Raw genomic sequence first — 16,908 nt, 5'->3', positions numbered from 1 at the left:
CCAACTAAAACAAATAAATTTATTTAAAAAAATAAAATAAAGTAAAAAAAATAAAAATAAATTTCATGTAGAAAAAAGCCACTAATCTTAAGTGTACTGTACGATACGTTTTGACAATTATATGCCTTCTTGTAGCCAATGTCCACATCAAGATATGGAACATTTTTGTCATCCCAGCAAAGTCCCAGGAATCTTCTTTTAATAAGGCCTCATTTGATTTTGATGAAAGGAAGCTGGAAGGTGATAAGTATGCAGTTCCCCTGACCAGAGGGATGTGAAGTCTTAGATTTATAGGGCTTTGCAAGAGAGGCGCCGGGTTCCCTCACCAGGCCCTCCCCCAGCTCTGCGAGCTCCCCCACCCCTCATACACTCTCAGAACTTGACCTTGCGGCCCTCCTCCAACCACAGGCTGGGGACACAAAGCAGGAAAGACACACGAGACCCGCCGCCACGGAGGCAAGTCTGCCTGCACACGCTCCCTCCACACCTCTCCCCATCTCTGCAGAAATCACTACCATTCCACAAGCACTGCACGCGCAGTGTACACCACCCTCCCCACGGACGCGCGGACTGTGGCCGCACCCTGTGTGGGCTTCTCAGAGCCACGTTCCCCCTGCTCCAGCCACACGCCCTCAGGGTCAGGGCACGCTGGTCAGCCAAAGCTCCTGAAAGTCAGACTTGCCTTCCCCAGTGATACTCAAATCATTTAGTTCTATACTGACTTGTAACTACTTTCCTTTCCACAATAATGTGTCTTTTCAACCAACTAAATTAAGCATTTTGAGGGCAAGGATGATGTCTTGTTCCCTAGCCTAGTTCAGTGTCATAACAGTAATTATTTGTTGAATTAACACAGGTAACTGACTGTGACAAAAGCACCTTCTGTAAACACAGATTCTGTGAAACTTTATACAGTGATAGTTTTTATTCATAGGGTTGTGAATCATCTTTCCAGAGGTAGAAGAAAAACACACTTAGGCTGGAAGAGATAATATCAAATTGGAACCTTCATTTCTAAATCATTCCTGTCTCCCAAGGCCTTTAAGATGACAAATCAAAACTTTTAATCGTTTGTGAAAGAGTCCAGATGACTTTTTGTGTTGTTCAAGCAGAAATATATTAGGCTTCATCAGGCTTCAAGTGACAACAACCTAATCCAATTATTTTAAGGAAGGGGGGAATTTACTGGTTCATATAACTCCAAAGTGTGGAGTTAGTGTGTGCTGTTTTGACATCAAATGATATTAGCAGGGCTCAGTTTTATCTCTTAGCCACTCTTCATTACAATCTTAGCTTCAGGAGAAGCCAAGATGGTGGCAGCAGCTCCAGTCTGTATGCTTCCTGGTTTACTTCCAGGAGGGTGGCCATATTCTCTTTCCCAAAAGTCACAAAGGAAGTCTCTCTGATTGAATCCTATGAGCACCTTTGAGCCAATCACCAGGACAAGAAGAGACAGCACACAGACCTACTGAGGCCCACACCTCCACACCCACATCTCTGGGTCACTGCTGTTAGTAGGCTTCCTGGGGCCGCAGAGATGGAGAGTCAGGAAGAGTGGTTCCTTGGAGGCAAATGGACACAGGTATTAGAGAGTGGGTGAACGTATACTGGAGAAACATTTGAACTCACAGACTATTAGGCACATACTAAATCTTTCATTCAGTGACTTAAGCAGGTTTCTCTTCTTCCATTAAGTACTCAGACTGTGCTTTGAGGCTTTTTTAATGTCATGGTATACAGAAAATAATAATAATCCTGCATTACACTGAGTGCTGAGAAAGCCAGGGTCTCAACACCGCATAGAACAGCAACTCGTGGGTTGGGAAAGCTGTGCCTAGGAGGTAGCATGATTATGTGCAGAGACCACCTAGTCAAGTGAAATCTTAAGTCTTGGCTTTTAGATTCAGATTTACCACTTACTTGCTGTAAGTAGGTGAGGCAAGTCTCAATTTCTGCTTCCTCATTGGTAAAATAAGGATACTAATACATTGTCCAGCCTACCTCACAGAATTGCTGGGGGGAAAGCCACATAAAAGAATGCCTATCTGTGTATTTTGTTAACTATAGAGTGTTATACAAATGTGAGGCATTATTCCTATTTTGGGGAACTGAGTTTCCCAATTGAAAAATAAGTTGGGATATAGGAGATCTCTCCAAAAATGTCTTACACTGAGTTTACACTACTATATGATTATACTTCATAGCTAAATGAATCCATAGAGGTCCGTGAGGTTGCTCAATGTAGAAACAACTAACACTGTGAACACATGTTGGTCAAACAGGGTCAACCAGGACACACAAACTTATTTAATCTTAAATTATTGATATCATTACTTTAAAAGATACCTGAAAGTACACTGAGCCTCATTTGCCTAAGCAAACATAAAGTAGGACCAGGATTAACCAAAACCATAGTAAAGGGTCACAATGGACATATAATTATAAGCTTAATCCCCTAAGCAGGAACATATGTTAACAAAAACATAGAAGCAAATTACAGAAGTTAAGTAGGGGAAGTAGAAGATTCCAAAGACAAGGAGTGCTGACTAAGCAGGCCTGATTTCTTCTGAACAGAAATTAGTGCTCCTCCAAAATGCAAAACTATGCCATGAACATAGGGCACATGTAGAAATGTTCATCATGGTAGACACAATCCTAAAATCAAGCTTGACAAGCAAGTTCTCAAATTCCTTGGAAAAAGAGAAAATAACCAACTGATGCCACAAGAATCTGTTGATCCCATCTCACTTGTCCCTCCTAAAGTCTTTCTGCCTAAAAATGATGATATAAAATGAAAAAAAAAATGAATTTTATGATTTTCCTCTTCTACCAGATTCCTGCTGTAAAATGTACTTTGGGAGAAGAGAAGGAACTGGGTCCAGATAATGTCAATTGACATACACAGAATTAGACACTACTTGAATTCTGGGTAGTGAGTTTAGCAGAAATTCAAACAAGCAAAATAGACAAGATAATATGTAGAATATAATGAATTCTTTATATGCAGATTCAACATATAAAAATATAGAATTAAATATCCTGACTAATCTCAGGAGGCCCTCAAGATGAAAGAATGACACGGTGATTACACCTCTAAGAACAATAATACCTTAGTAAAAGGCCAAATCCTGATTCCTCCTTTGCAGCCCCCTCCTAGTTTGTAAGCAAAATGTAAGTGTAATGAATATCTCAGTGCCTCAAAGTTTGCTCCATTAAAAAATACAGTTAGATTGGCCTCTTCTTGTCTATACAAGGACATGAAGAGTAGGAAGGGGAAATGTATGTGAAAGTATCACACTGTAGCCAGAGTAAGGTTTTTTGTTGTTGTTTTTTTTTAACAGAAATTTAATCATGTTAACCCACTTCCTGCTTAAAATATTTTAGTAACTTCTATACGCTTTTAGGCAAATACTTATTATTCTTTTTTATTAAGACATTATTGACCTACAATATTACATTAGTTTCCCTGGTAGCTCAGCTGGTAAAGAATCTGCCTGCAATGCAGGAGACCCCGGTTCGATTCCTGGGTCAGAAAGATCTGGGGAAGTGATAGGCTACCCACGCCAGTATTCTTGGGCTTCCCTGGTGGCTAAGCTGGTAATGAATCCACCTGCAATGTGAGAGACCTGGGTTCGATCCCTGGGTTGGGAAGATCCCCTGGAGAAGGGAATGGCTACCCACTCCAGTATTCTGGCCTAGAGAATTCCATGGACTGTACTGTCCATGGGGTCGCAAAGAGTCGGACATGACTGAACAACTTTCACTTCATATTATATTAGTTTCAAGTATACAACATAATGATTCTATATTTTATATATTACAAACTGATCATCACTATAAATCCAGTTAACATCCATCATCATTAAAAAACAAATGAAAAACCATAATCTGGCTACAGTGTGGTATTTTCACATACATTTTTGACAGGAAGACTGGTATTGTGTGTGTGTGTGTGTGTGTGTATGTTTAATGGAGCAAACTTTGAGGCACTGAGATATTTGTGTGTGAAACGAATTTTGCTTGCAAACCAGGAGAGAGGCTGCAAACAAGGAGTCAGGGAGCATCTGGAGAAGAGAGTGTGGGGCACAGAGAAGCAAGATGAGAGATTCTGAGGTGGAGTTTACCCGTGTGTTCAGGGGACATCAAGGAGGCTAGTGTGGCTGGAAAGGAATGTGTAGAAAGAGAGTGATAGAAGATGAGGTCACTTAGCTAGCAAGAAGCCAATCACATAGGGCTCTATAAAGACGAGCTAAGGACCATGAGATTCACTCTGAGGTGAAAAGTTAAGATGAAACTTAGTGGGGCCATGTGGGACTCCCAGGCACAGAGGCCTTTCTGTCACCCATTTCTTGTAGGCAAGACTCCAGCCACTATGACCTTCCTGGAGTTCTAAAGGGTGGATTCTAACAGTTGCTGATCAAGGGAGGAGCAGCCAAGAAATTCCCTGATGCAAGATTAAAGGGACCAGAGAAGCTCATCAAGATAAGGAGACTGACCAAGTGAGATGGGAGAACTATCAGCAACCTCAGATACGCAGATGATACCACTCTAATGGCAGGAATTAAAGAGCCTCTTGAGGGTAAAAGAGGAGAGTGAAAAAGCTGGCTTAAAACTCAACATTCAAAAAACTTAGACCATGGCATCCGGTCCCATCACTTCATGGCAAATAGAAGGGGAAAAAGTGGAAGCAGTGACAAACTTTATTTTCTTGGGCTCCAAAATCACTACGGACAGTAATTGCTGCCATGAAATTAAAAGATGCTTGCTCCTTGGAAGGAAAGCTATGACATACTTAGACAACATATTAAAAAGCAGACACATTACTTTGCCAACAAAGGTCTACATAGTCATAGCTATGGTTTTTCCAGTAGTCAGGTATGGATGTGAGAGCTGAACCAAAAGAAAGCTGAGTGCTAAAGAATTGATGCTTTTGAATTGTGCATCAAAATTTCTGGAGAAGATTCTTGAGAGTCCCTTGGATTGTAAGGAGATAAAACCAGTCAAATGTAAAGGAAATCGACTCTGAATAGTCATTTGAAGAACTGATGCCGAAGCTGAAGCTCTGTTGCTTTGGCCACCTGATGTGAAGAGCTGACTCTCTGGAAAAGACTCTGATGCTGGGCAAGATTGAAGGCAAAAGAAGAAGGGGGCAGCAGAAGATGAGATGGCTAGATAAAATTACCGACTCAATAGACATGAGTTTGAGCAAACTCTGGGAGATAGTGAAGGACAGAGAAGTCTGCTGTGCTGCAGACCATGGGGTTGCAAAGAGTAGGGCACAATTTGGTGAATGAACAACACCACCACCACCTAAGACAAGATTAAGAGACTGCAGGTTCTGCTCACACCCTAATCTTGTCAGCGACCCCACCTTTGTGCCACATTATAAAAACCTTCATCAAGTTCACTGAGGTTGAGACACAGTTTCTTGAGGCAGAAGCCTGATGTGTCTCCCTTTGTCTGGCAAAGTAATAAAGCTATCCTTTTCTGCTTCACCCCAAACTCTGGTCTCTAGGATTTTATATGGCACTGGTGTTTAGAGAGGTTGAGCTTTCAGTAACCATGATGGGAGAGATTTGAGTAGAGCTCTAATGTAATCTGGGTTTCATTTTAATGAGATTGACTCTGCCTTCTTTGTGGAGGACAGTGTAAGTAGCAATAGCAGATACAGGGAGATAATTAAAGGTCTACTGTTTCACTATTTAACTCTTGTTTTTCAGTCACTAAGTCGTGTCTGACTCTTTGCGGCCCCATGGACTGCAGCACACCAGGCTTCCCTGTTCTCCACTGTCTCCCAGAGTTTGCTCAAACTCATGTCCATTTAACTCTTTATATCCCTGTTTCAATTCCTTGGGGAAGTCTTTCCAATCTTCTATATTCTCTTATAATCCATGTATCTATCCTTAACATAGTACTTGGCATCTTTGCAATTTTCTATTTATTTATGTGATTATCTGATTAATATTTGTCTCCTCCACTGGTCTACGAGTTCCTTCAGGAAAAAGAGTCAATCAGCTTTTCCTTCTCCAATGTCTAGCAGAGTATATAAAACAACTGGTGCACAATAAATGCAAACAAAGAAAGAAAGGAAGGAAGGAAAAAGGAGGGAGGGAAGAAAGGAAGGAAGCTAGGAAAGCAAGAAGGAAGAGGAGAAGGGAGAGGAAAAATATTGACACAAGAGTTATTTTGCAGACTTTTATATGATTGCTCCAAAATGATGCAATAATTTGGGGGAAAACAGAGAGGAGTTTTTGCCAAAGATGCAGGAAGGGTTATGCCCCAGCATCCAAGGAAAGTTTGTTTCATCAAGAAATATCAGTAAAAGCTAAAGCTAACATTTATTGAGAGCTTACTAGATTCCAAGTGCTTATTTAAATCATCTTGTTGAATCCTCTTAACAGCCTTAAGGAGTTTATATTACTACATTTTTCAGATGAACAAATGTACTGAAGAGAGGTTAGTTACACAGCCAATAATCTACAAAGCTTAGAGCTCAAACCTTCCTGTTTAGCTGCCATGCACATTGCCTCCTGCAGGGACAGTCAATAGCAATTTTATTAAAGATTCACATTTATTCACATTTATTTCACATTTCTGAAAATCCATTGTGTCAAACAAATAGCAGGGTTCAAACGCAGATGAATTTCTGCCTCTCATCTACTGTGTACATTTCCCCCCAACAGAAACAATTCCAATCAGTGTCATATGGTTTCATTTGAAATTTTAATGAGGCACAACAAATAAAAAGGAGGAAGAGAAGAGAATGGGAAATCAGAGCCACCTAACCGTAGATCTGAGAAACTGTATTTGCTGCAGTATTAAAATACAAAACAGAATCTTTCATCTCAAATACCATTTAAAAGGCCTTGGTTTGTTTAATATATTAACAAAGAGTATAATTAAATGTCACTGTGAGGCATAGAATAATTCTTATTTCAAAGTGTTCAATAAGAATGATAATTGCCACAAAAATGAATCTCTCCTTTTGAAAAAATCTTTAGAGAGAAATAGGAAAAAAGTCAATTTTAGGCTATTCTTTGGAATCTTTCATCACAGCTACATAATGAAACATGAAGTTTCTAAAATGTTTATGAAAACTTTCATTTTTCAAATATTTACAGTGAATTTTACTTTTCTCAAAGAGAAACTTACTATTTTTCTTAAAAAATGCATGCATATGTATACATATATAAACATGCATATGTATACATATATAAACATACATATGGTTAGAGACACAGACAGAGATATGTAAGTATATAGGTACGTATATGTCTATAAATATGAATATATATATATCTTTCTCTCATAAACAGCTGGCAGGAATGTAAATTAGTTCAACCTTTTAGAAAGCAATTAAGCACACATCAAATCATCATGATATAACTTTCATATTCTTGACTCAATGATACATTGTCTACAACACTACACATAGAAAATCTTAGAGAAGCCACCAGGTAACTACTAGGCCTTATCAATGAATTTGGTAAAGTTACAGGACACAAAATTAATAAACAGAAATTGTTGTGTTTCTATACATAACAACAAACTAGCACAAAGAGAAATTAAGGAAACAATTCATTTACACTGGATCAAAAATAAGAAAATATCTAGGAATAAACTTACCTAAGGAGGTAAAAGACCTTTACTCAGAAAACTGTAACACTGATGGAAGACAACACAAACTGGAAAGTCATACAGTGTTCTTGGGCTTGAAGAATCAACATTGTTAAAATGACTATACTACTTAAAGTAATCTACAGATTTAATGCAATCTCTATCAAAATACCAATGACATTTTTCACAGAACTAGAGGAAATAAATTTAAAATCTATATGGAAACACAAAAGACCCTGAATAACCAAAACAATCTTGAGATAGAACAGAGCTGGAGGAATCATGCTCCCTGACTTCATACTATATTACAAAGCTACAGTAATCAAAAGAGGATGGTACTAGCACAAGAACAGACACATAGATCAATGAAACAGATTGCCCAAAAAGAAATCCATGCACTTATGCTCAATTACTCTACAACACAGAACATCAGAATACACAATAGAGAAAAGACAGTCTCTTCAATAAGAGGTGCTGGGAAAACTAGACAGCTGCATATGAAAGAATAAAATTAAAACAGTCTCTAGCATTATGCACAAAAATAAAATCAAAATGGAGTAAAGACCTAAAAACATGATCGGACACTAAAAAACTACTAGAGGAAAACATAGGCAGAAAACTCTTCAACATAAATCGCAGCAATATTTTTTTTTTTTGGATCCATCTCCTATAGTAAAGAAAATAAAATCAAAAATAAACAAATGGGATGTAATTAAGCTTAAAAAACTTTTGCACAGAAAAGAAACCATCAGTAAATGAAAAGACAACCTACTTAATGGGAGAAAATATTTGCAAATGATATGACTGATAAGGGATTAATATCCAACATATATAAACAACTTGTACAACTCAACATCAAAAAATCAAACAACCCAGTTGAAAAAATGGCCAGAATAACTGAATAGACATTTCTCTAAAGAGGAAATGCAGATGGCCAACAGGCACATGAAAAGGTGCTCAACATCACTAGTTGGACATGCCAAAAAACCTCACAACTGTCAGCATGACTACCATCAAAGAGAACACAAAGAACAAATGTCAGCAAGGCTATAGAGAAAAGGGACCCCTGTACACTGTCGGTGGGAATGAAATTGGTGCAGCCACTGTGGAACACAGTATGGAAGTTTCTCAGAAAACTAAAAATAGAACTACCATATGACCCAGCAATTTCACTCCTGGTGTATATATCTCCCCCCCAAATCCAGTAATCTGAAAGGATATATGCACCCCAAAGTTCACAGCAGCATTATTTACAATAGCCCAGATATGGAAGCAACTTAAGTGTCCATCAACAGATGAATGGAGAAAAGATGTGAGATATATATTATATATATATATAGATAGATAGATAGATATACAAACATATATATATATATATATATATATATATATATATATATATATATATATATAGCTTCCCTCATAGCTCAGTCGGTAAAGAATCTGCCTGCAATGCAGGAGACTCAAGTTCAATTCCTGGGTTGGGAAGATACCCTGGAGAAGGAAATGGCAACCCACTCCAGTATTCTTGCCTGGAGAATCCCATAGATAGAGGAATCTGACAGGCTAAAGTCCATGGGGTCGCAAGAGTTGGACACAACTTAATGACTAAACCACCAAACCATATATATACAATGGGATACTACTCAGTGATACAAAAAAAAAAGAAACATGAAATTTTTCCATTTGCAGCAACATGGATGGACCTTGAGGGCATTATACTAAGTGAAATAAATCAGACAGAGAAACACAAGTACTGTACAATATCCCTTATATGTGAAATCTACAAAACACAACAAACCAGTGAATATAACAAAAAGAAGCCATCTCACAGATACAGAGAGCTAACTAGCTGTTACCAGTGAGAAGGAGGAAACAGGAAGGGACAGTTTAGGGGTACAAATGATTTGGAATAAAATAAGCAACAAGGATATATTGTATAGCACAAGGAATACAGCCAATATTTTATAATTATAAATGGAGTACAACTTTTAAAAATTGTGAATCACTACACTGTACACCTGTAATTTATATAGTATTGTACGGCAACTATACTTCAATAAAAATAGCAATAATACTACGTTTAGTCATTTATCTTATGACTATATAGAAAGATTAAGTGTAGTTATCTTTGTATAATTTATAGTAATAACAACAACAAAGATATACACTATCTAAATAGAGACAATTAGTCATAAATATGGCATATTTATACTGGAATACTATGCAGCCTTTAGAATTGAGTCTACAAAAGTACATTTGCTGACCTGGGACCATGTTAACAGTACATCATTAAGTGAAAAAATTAGTTTAAAAATAGCAAGCATAGGCATTCCCTGGCAGCCCAGTGGTTAGGACTCCTTGCTTTCACTGCCAAGGGCACAGGTTCAATCCCTGGTCAGACTAATCCCACAAGCCATGTGGTATGACCAAAAAAATACAAAATTAAAAAAAAAAATAGTAAGCATGTTTCTACTTTTTAAAAATATACATATTACACACAGAAATAAGTCTGAAAGAACAATTATCAAAATAATATTAGGTATATACAGAAACTGAGATTATGAATTACCATAATGCATGTATGTGATGTATGACTCTGTGTGTATAGAAACAAAGATACATATATATGATTTTCACAATTTTCCAATGGAAAAAGTTGGCCATGGTTTACATTTCTCTCTCAAAAAACAACTACCAATTTTTAGAAATTGAATCCTTATAGCCAGTTAAAATGATGAGAAATAAAATATACACATCAAAGTCAAAAGTTTAAGATATTTAATAAAGGTACAGCTAATAAAATAAAACTTACCTAACAGTCTTGCCTAACTATATGTTGAACCATACATAAATAATGGTCACCTACACCTTTTTACAAAGATATCCTACATCAGAAGGTTATTTCACCTCATCTGCATTTTCCCTAGGTCTTCTGAGAATGTTCAGAAGCTACATTGAGTGCCCTTCTATAATAAAAATATCACTGTGTTCCCACTCAGCTTGTTAAGAAATCAAAGAAAGAAATTAAGTTAGTTTGGCATGATTTGTTTTTGATGAACCCATGTTGCCTCCTAATTATCACATTATTTTCCTCCAGATGTTTGTAAATTGAGTGAGCACAGATTCTCTTTGTTGACATGCACCATGAAAGCCCTGGACAATAGACTATGTCTGAAAGCTTTCAAGTTATTGAGTTTGCTAGCAGTTAAAATGGAGCTTCTTCTGGCTGAAGAAACAAGTGTGCACATACTTTAAAACATGACTATAATTAAAATTGGCTATGTAAAAGGAATGAGCTAATGACGGAAAATCCTCTGAAACCTATACTCTAAGGAAAACCCAGGATCTGCTCTTAACCACTTTAAGTGAACAGAAGGTGGTACTGGCATGAAAACACAAACATACAAGTAAATAAACGCAGACACTTACCTATACAGCTACAGGTAAAAACACTCATATATCTGTAATTTGGCAACACACAGATCATCTTTAATATGCTTTACTCAGTTTTTGCAGTTTCATTGCAGCATACAGTCCCCTGGTGCATAATGAAGACTTAACTTCGGGCAAGGTACACAAGGTAATAAAGCTGCAGTTTCCCCAATACTTTTATCTATTATCAGCAATAGCAATGAGTGGACAAAACACTTGCCAAGACTATTGACCTCTGTGTCTCTTTATCTACAAAGCAAGGTTAATGATTCCCGACTGGGAAAGGGTTTTGATGAATGTATGAGACATACTGTGAAGAAAAAATACTAACAAAGTAAGTGTGTGCTAAGTCACTTCAGTCGTGTATGACTCTTTGAGACCTCATGGACTATAGCCCACCAGGCTCCTCTGTCCATGGGGTTCTCCAGGCAAGAACGCTGGAGTGGGTTGCCATGCCCTTCTCCAGGGGATCTTCCCAGCCCTGGGATCAAACCTGCATCTCTTACATCTCCTGCATTGGCAGGTGGGCTCTTTACCACTAGCACTACCTAAGAAGCCCTAACAAAGTAAGTAGTAATCTAATACATATAAAAAAGACATAAACATAGAATATTTTAAATATTCCCTTTGAACTGTAACAGAAGTGAAAGGAAGAGCTACTGTGAGGCTGGGAAGTTGATTAGGTTCTTTTATAACCTAAGAAACACAAATGCCTATTAATTTACTCTTGGCAAAATTGCCCAAGTCAATACTTTTATGGATTTAATGTGGTAGCTGCTGCTGCTGCTGCTAAATCTCTTCAGTCGTGTCCGACTCTGTGCGACCCCATTGACGGCAGCCTACCAGGCTCCCCCGTCCCTGGGAATCTCCAGGCAAGAACACTGGAGTGTGTTGCCATTTCCTTCTCCAATGCATGAAAGTGAAAAGTGAAAGTGAAAATCGCTCAGTCGTGTCCGACTCTTAGCAACCCTATGGACTGCAGCCTACCCGGCTCCTCCGTCCATGGGATTTTCCAGGCAAGAGTACTGGAGTGGGGTGCCATTGCCTTCTCCGAATGTGGCAGCACTGTAAAGCTTATGAAATTACAAGGCAAGGAAAGTTTCTCTTTAGTGCTCCTGTAACTCCTTAATCTATCTCCTCACAACTATTTTTGAGAGAATGACCGAGAAGCCAGGATTCACCAAAAAAAAAAAAAAAAAAATCCTTTATTACAGCCAAATGCCCTGAACTGGTTGATTATACAACTATAAATATTCAAAAGGTAAAAAGAGAAAGAAGAGAGAACAAACTGGAGAAAAGGAAGAGGGAGGTAGGAAATGGAAGGAAAGGGAATGAAAGAAAATAAAGACTAGAAACTCAAACAATGAACATGCCTATAAAATAAACTCCACATACTTGCTTAACTTTATAACACCCTGGATTCCCAAGAAGTCATTCTTGATATTCTTTATTATCTTGAAATTTTCAAGAAATTTGCAATTTTGAAATGTTTATAAGGACATCTGACTTATTCTGCTATTTTCTTCCAGAGTTACATGTGTGCTGGGAACTTCCTGATACCACAAGATAACTTTCCATACTACCATAGACTTTGTAGTACTAGGTCAAACAACAAAGCTCTGCTGAGAAGCAGATGCAGAGGGGTTGGTTAACTGCACCTACTAGCTAACCAAGGCTCCCATCATCACTTTGCCATGAATTTGACTTTTATTAAAAGATTTTTTTTAATGTGGACCATTTTTTAAATCTTTATTGAATTTGTTACAGTATTGCTTCTGTTTCATGTTTTGTTTTTTTGGCTTCGAGGCATGTGGGATCTTAGTTCCTCGACCAGGTATTTAACTGACACTTTCTGCATTGGAAAGTGAAGTCATAACCACTGGTCCACAAGGGAAGTCCCACATGAATTTGATTTAAATTCAACAAAATTATAAATTTCAACATACTAAATGACCACTTGGAATACTGAAAACATATTTGTACAATGTGCCACAAGGATTCATAGCACAGAATATATGCTTAATTTTACTTTCCCCTTTATAGCATCTTCCATCACAAATTCCCTCCAAGCACATATGATTCTCACACTGAATCCTGGTGACTCATAACCCTCTACTGCAGTTCCTTCAAGTAACTACTACTTATAGTGATTTACCATGCACATCATGCTGTCATCTTTTCTCTGTCAAGATTCTTGTTTTGTGTCTATTTCTTTGGAGGTTTGATCTCTGGCAGGTAATCTGTGTAGAAAGATTGTTCCTCCCGTCTAACATATTTATATTTTAACATGCTTTCTGAAGACACAGTGGCTTAACCCAAAGAAATATGTGGGGAACCACAAGCCCTTAGGCTGGCTGGTAAAGAGAGATTTAGGGGAAGATGTACCTCATGTGTGTGTACCTCATGCTGGGCTCTGCTGTGCTTAGTTGCTCATGTGTACGACTCTTTGTGACCCCATGGACTGTGGCCCGCCAGGCTCCTCTGTCCATGGGGATTCTCCAGGCAAGAATACTGGAGTGGGCTGCCATGACCTCCTCCAGCGGATCTTCCCAACCCAGGGATCGAACCCAGGTCTCCTGCATTGCAGGTAGATTCTTTACCATCTGAGCCACCAAGGAAGCCCAAAAATACTGGAGTGGGTAGCCTATCCCTTCTCCAGGGGATCTTCCTGACCCAGGAATTGAACCTGGGTCTCCTGCATTGCAGGAGGATTCTTTACCAGCTGAGCTACCAGGAAAGAATGTGTGGACCTCATAGAACCCGTCAAATCATATTATATAGATAGCTGACTAGCCTTCAATTAAAAAGCTATAAGCTACCACACCTGTAATCCTAACAGGTCAAAGGGTGATATAATCATAGGAATGAAGATTTGGAAATAGACACTAATGAATTAAAAACAAAAGGGGAGGGAATTCCCTGGCAGTTCAGTTGTTAGTACTCCATGCTTTCACTGCCGAGGATGCAAAGGGCATGAGTTCAATCCTGGGAGAGGGAACTAAGATCCCACAAGCTGCTTGGCATGGCCAAAACAAACAAACAAACAACAACAAAATGGGGAGAATGTTTGTAGGTGTATAAAATGGCATTGAAAAGTAAATTCCTATCTAATTCAACCTCCATTTTGTACCACGGAGAGTGCTTGAGTTACACATAGCTGTATATGTCAAACTATGCTCTGGTTCACAGATAAGCACTCAGTTCTTTTTGGAAAGTTCGAAGAGAAATGCTTGCCACCTCCCTTGATTGGAATCATCCCTCTTAATACTGATAGACAAATGTGAATTTACAATCAAACTGTCTCAAAAAGGCTATAAAGTATGGTTATTTTGGTTAGCAACATTAAAACAAAATGTTAGGATTTCATCAAAATGATCACTCTAGCAAGGAAATAAATCAAAATTAAACTTCAAAACTCTTAGCATGCCCAACAGCAGGACTTCTAAATCAAACAAGTACATTTTAATACTGCAACACCTTCACCAATGGATTTCAAAGCCTTAATGGCAAAATAACCATCCTCATTTACTTGAACTGCAAAAATGTTTTTCCTTTGCCTAGCATAAAGTAAAAGATAAAGATAGTTCTCCCTTAGAACTGCAAAATCAGAAAATGACATTCTCTGTTATGATACATTAGTAGAAAAAACTAGATCTGAGAGCTTGGCAGAAATTGTATCATGTTGAACTCATTCTTTGTTCACAAAAAACTATGAGATCACTAAAACCCAGGTACACACGGAGGATTACACAGATGATAAGGATTTTCCTTTGTAATATTAGTTCAAAGATAACTGTCCAAAAATAGTCATCAATAAGAATGCACTTTGGACCATGAAACATCTTTGCCCTTAAGCCCTTCTGAGAGTATCTCAAAGAACTGCACCATCACAACCCCAATTTTTCCCCCCAGAAGATCTATCTTCATGACACCAGTTTCTTGCTATTTGAGTCAATTTCGTGAATTAGCTAAGGCTTGCGTTTTCTCCCTTTTTCCTCCCACTGACAAACTTTCAGACTGTTTCCTAATTATTACACTCTCCATCTACAAAGACAAGAGTTGAAAACTCTTATTTATGATGCCTGCCCCAGTTTTAGAGTAAATGAAGAATCTTCAAAATGGATGTTTTGGGTTTTTGAGTTGCTCATGTATTGAGTTTCTAAACTTTTCCTAGCTTAGCTAGCATGGACACCAACTGTATCTAGAAAAATTACAAAGCCTGAGATATATCATTGGACTGATATTAAATTATATATGTAATTATTTGTGAATATAAATAATTGGATATAAAATTATTAAATAGTGTATATATATATATTTCTCTGGCTCTCATTTTAATGCTGTATCTCCTATACAAGTGATTTTTAAATGTGATCCAAAATTCCCCTATGGTAACTGTCAATCTTGATGAAAGTGAGAGAGGAGAGTGAAAAAGCTAGCTTAAAGCTCAACATTCAGAAAACTAAGATCATGGCATCTGGTCCCATCACTTCATGGGAAATGGATGGGGAAACAGTGTCAGACTTTATTTTTGGGGGTTCCAAAATCACTGCAGATGGTGATTGCAGCCATGAAATTAAAAGACATTTACTCCTTGGAAGGAAAGTTATGACCAACCTAGATAGCATATTAAAAAGCAGAGACATTACTTTGCCAACAAAGGTCCATCTAGTCAAGGCTATGGTTTTTCCAGTAGTCCTGTATGGATGTGAGAGTTGGACTGTAAAGAAAGCTGAGTGCCAAAGAATTGATGCTTTTGAACTGTGGTGTTGGAGAAGACTCTTGCGAGTCCCTTGGACTGCAAGGATATCCAACCAGTCCATCCTAAGGGAGATCAGTCCTGGGTGTTCACTGGAAGGATTGATGTTGAAGCTGAAACTCCAATACTTTGGCCACCTGATGCGAAGAGCTGACTCACTGGACAAGACCCTGATTCTGGGAAGGATTGAGGGCAGGAGGAGAAGGAGATGACAGAGGATGAGATGGCTGGATGGCATCACCAACTCGATAGACATGAGTTTGGATAAACTCTGGGAGTTGGTGATGGACAGGGAGGCCTGGGGTGCTGTGATTCATGGGGTCGCAAAGAGTTGGACACGACTGAGCGACTGAACTGAACTGAACTGTCCATCATAAAATACAACTCATTTGATTTATATATAAATTACTAAAATTATTTGCAATCATTTGCCACTCATATCACATCAAAACCAGGTTTTTATTTGGGGTTCATTTTAGCTGAAGTTTGTGGTAGTGTTTTGGAGTTTTGTCAACTGCAGTGTATAATGGATGAAAAACTCCCATGTTTTCAAAGTGACATACCAACCTCCCAAACATTTTAAAGGCACAGAAAAGGCTTTTTCACTTGAATAACATACTCCAAGTTCTGTATTTTAATTCCACCTCTCTCTCACCATCTCTTGCCCCTTCTAAACCACTACCCTTATTTCCATTCCTCTGATGTAAATCTCACCACATTTTTGAGAGTTTGTCCTGATGACCACAACACATTGACTTCTGAGCCTCCCATTTATCCCTGAGAATAACTGATCACCTCCCCCTCACTAGCTAAGCAGTTAATCTATCCTGGTCAGCAATTCAAGTAAGATATCTGTGTTTGTTTCCTCAGGCTGATATAACAAAGTACCATAAACTGGGTGGCATTAAAAATAAGAATTTACTCCCTCAGCATTATGGAAGGTAGAAATTCAACATCAATGTGTTGGCAGGGCCATACTCCCTTGAAGACTCACAGTAGAATCCTCCTTACCTCTTCCTAGCATGTGGTGGTCAGTGCCAATCCTTGGCACTCTGGTTTGCATCTGTATCACTCCAGTCTCTGCTTCTCTCACCACA

At 38.3% G+C, this 16,908-nt stretch overlaps 1 protein-coding gene across 3 annotated transcripts in view; it reads right to left on the bottom strand.

Moving 5' to 3' along the window:
* The window catches only part of NXPH1 (neurexophilin 1), a 469,360-nt gene that overhangs the window by 136,765 nt on the left and 315,687 nt on the right, over nucleotides 1–16,908 (bottom strand). The gene's annotated exons all lie outside the window — the stretch shown is intronic.

The sequence above is a fragment of the Giraffa tippelskirchi genome, chromosome 10, assembly GCF_054371585.1.
Source record: "Giraffa tippelskirchi isolate mGirTip1 chromosome 10, T2T-mGirTip1v1.2.pri, whole genome shotgun sequence".
NCBI lineage: Eukaryota > Metazoa > Chordata > Mammalia > Artiodactyla > Giraffidae > Giraffa > Giraffa tippelskirchi.
Note: the sequence above shows the minus strand (reverse complement) of the source record. Positions and strands in the feature narration are given on the sequence as shown.